Here is a 2,502-nt window from a genome sequence, read left to right as displayed (position 1 = left end):
TATTTATTGAAATTGTAATATATCAATTCCATTACATTTATGTATTTGGCAGACACTTTTATCCAATGTGACTTACACTGCATTCAATACCATTTTTAATAAAAAAAACATTTTTGTCAGTTCTTGACATCGAATAAATTTACATTTACATTTGGCAGACGATTTTATCCAAAGCGACTTACATTGCAATCAATGTACGCATTTTTACATTTTGTCAGTCCTTGCTTTCCCAATTAATCGATCCCACAATCTTGGCGTTGATAGCGCTCCTCAAAATGATCCAAACACATAGTATCGTTCCTGTTAAAGAGACAAATTTGGTTAAAACAAACACATTAAAAAAATCTAAGATATAAAATTTCAAACATCTTCAATCAACAAGCAGAGATACTTACATAGCCTGTCTTCCTTTCAGGATCGTTTAGGTTTGTAGACTAATAATGCCAAGGGCATATATAGATTGTGGCCTTAAGTGGTTTCCTTCTGCAATAATAAACAATATTCCATGAAACCAAAATCCTCCAAAGCAGAACGCAAACTAAAAGACTCAAAATAATCAGGTCACTTTGTGTTTTACTTCAGATTCTTTTTATACCAACACATAGCAAGAAAACGTTATATTCAAAACATAAGCACTACTGTTACAGATTTACAATGCTACAACTAGAAAAGGCTAGAACTAAGTTGTACAGAAAAAATCGCGCATGGAAGGGCACTAATGCATGTCTGCTCAACTAATACAAAATAAGACAAAAATGTCAAATAGTACGAGTGTGTAATGTCATGGAATGTATACGCCAAAACTCATTTCGGCGTGAATATGATACGCTGTTTTTCTCGTGCATATGATACACACTTTATGGCGTATGACACGCTCTCTTTGGTAGGTTTAGGGTAGTGGGGTGGGGGGTTCGTATGTATAATACGCTATAAAATGCGTATCATATGCACGCAAAAAACAGCGCATCAAGCATGGACCACCATGCAGGAATGAGTGCCCGATTATACGGCCTGCCATCACAAAGAAGTCACTATCTAAAAGACACTGTGATGTTGAGGGAATCAAGTGATCCTTTTACCCTCAAAAAGAAGAGTTCCTCCTGGCAGTTAAAGAAATAAAGCAATGCGACATGTATTACAATACAAATGCAAAACGTTTTTAATGTATAAACTAGGGCTGTCAAAAATAAGTTAACGCAAATTCATTTTAAAGGGACTAAATTTATTAACGCGCAATTAACGCAGTGCACATTTTCTGTTTCATCCGTGGCGTATCCCATAGTTGGAGAAATTGAGATAGCCATAGATGTAAAGGATGCAGCAGCAAATATTAATAGGGAAAAAAAGGGTTAGCATTAATATTAATATTCTAAACCAAAAGTGCAGTTATTACCTACAAGCTACCACATTTTCTCCAGGTCGAAAGATAAGTGCGCTTTTACACTGAGCACATTCTCTGCAGTCTGAGCGCGAATATATTTTAATCGATTGACAGCCCTAGTATAAACCATAAGGCCAATGCCAAGTAATTAACTGTTAATGCCAATAAATTGCTGTAAACGTCTTTCAAAGTTATCCTAAGAAAACAGAAAAAGAAAGAATATGTATTAAGTCACTAACCAAGTTGTAGTTCAAAACCATGCTGGAGTTTTGACATGAGTGTTGCGAAAACATCTCAACATCTCGAAAACGAGTCACGCCGTCTCCAATTGCAGGATCACCTTGAAAGTAAAAGTATAATAGACGTTAACGCAAACAACAACCATACCTATTACATTATAGCAGGGATGTCCAATCCTGCTTGTGGAGGGCAGAGGTTAGCGCCAACCATGATTATAAACACATCTGATCCAGCAAATTAAGGCCTTCAGAATCTAAAGAAACTTCAAGCCAAGTCTGTTGGAGCTGGTTAGAACTTAACTCTGCAGGACAGTGCCTTCCAGGAGCAGGATTGGACACCCCTGCATTATAGGATTTACTTTACCTACCATGTAGTGTACATTTTAAAGGACAAGCCCATTCTACATTTGCCATCTTGTAGAAAGTCAAGATTGCTCTCTCCCTGTCTTCAGGACTGTCTCTCATGTCCATTTGGAAACTGAGCTCCTTTCCCGTTTCATATGTCTTCAATAGGTTTTCTCTGTACTTCTTTGAGGCCTTTGTTGCACCTGGGTTAAAATTTCCAATCTAAAACAAGAGACATTATCCAGAGCGACAAACATTAACCGGCATCTGGTCAGATAAAGACAACAAAAAAAGAAGAGGAGGAGGAAAAACCTGTAGTCTTTGAAGACTATGGGTGCATGTTGTATTTTAAAATGCATTATTGAGTGATTTAAACTTACAAAACTGTAGGGCTGCCCTCAACTTAAGATTTTTCATTGCAATCATATACAATTTTTTCCAGGATGAAAAATGCAGAAATCTGTATTTCTCTGCTTAATTAGCCATATCCTAATTAGGAGATAAGTTGTGCAAGTCAGCTATACCAATCATCAAGTT

At 36.7% G+C, this 2,502-nt stretch overlaps 1 long non-coding RNA gene across 1 annotated transcript; it reads right to left on the bottom strand.

Annotated features, from left to right (window-relative positions):
• Positions 1–398: 398 nt before the first annotated feature.
• Positions 399–2,132, bottom strand: LOC137040612 (uncharacterized). Its single transcript, XR_010897936.1, has 3 exons — positions 1,989–2,132; positions 1,621–1,721; positions 399–483 (listed from the first exon to the last, which is right to left on the bottom strand). It is a non-coding gene; the product is annotated as an uncharacterized lncRNA (long non-coding RNA).
• Between the last annotated feature and the right edge of the window lie 370 nt (positions 2,133–2,502).

This window comes from Pseudorasbora parva, chromosome 14 (assembly GCF_024679245.1).
Source record: "Pseudorasbora parva isolate DD20220531a chromosome 14, ASM2467924v1, whole genome shotgun sequence".
Lineage (NCBI taxonomy): Eukaryota > Metazoa > Chordata > Actinopteri > Cypriniformes > Gobionidae > Pseudorasbora > Pseudorasbora parva.
This window is presented reverse-complemented; position numbering and strand designations above follow the sequence as displayed.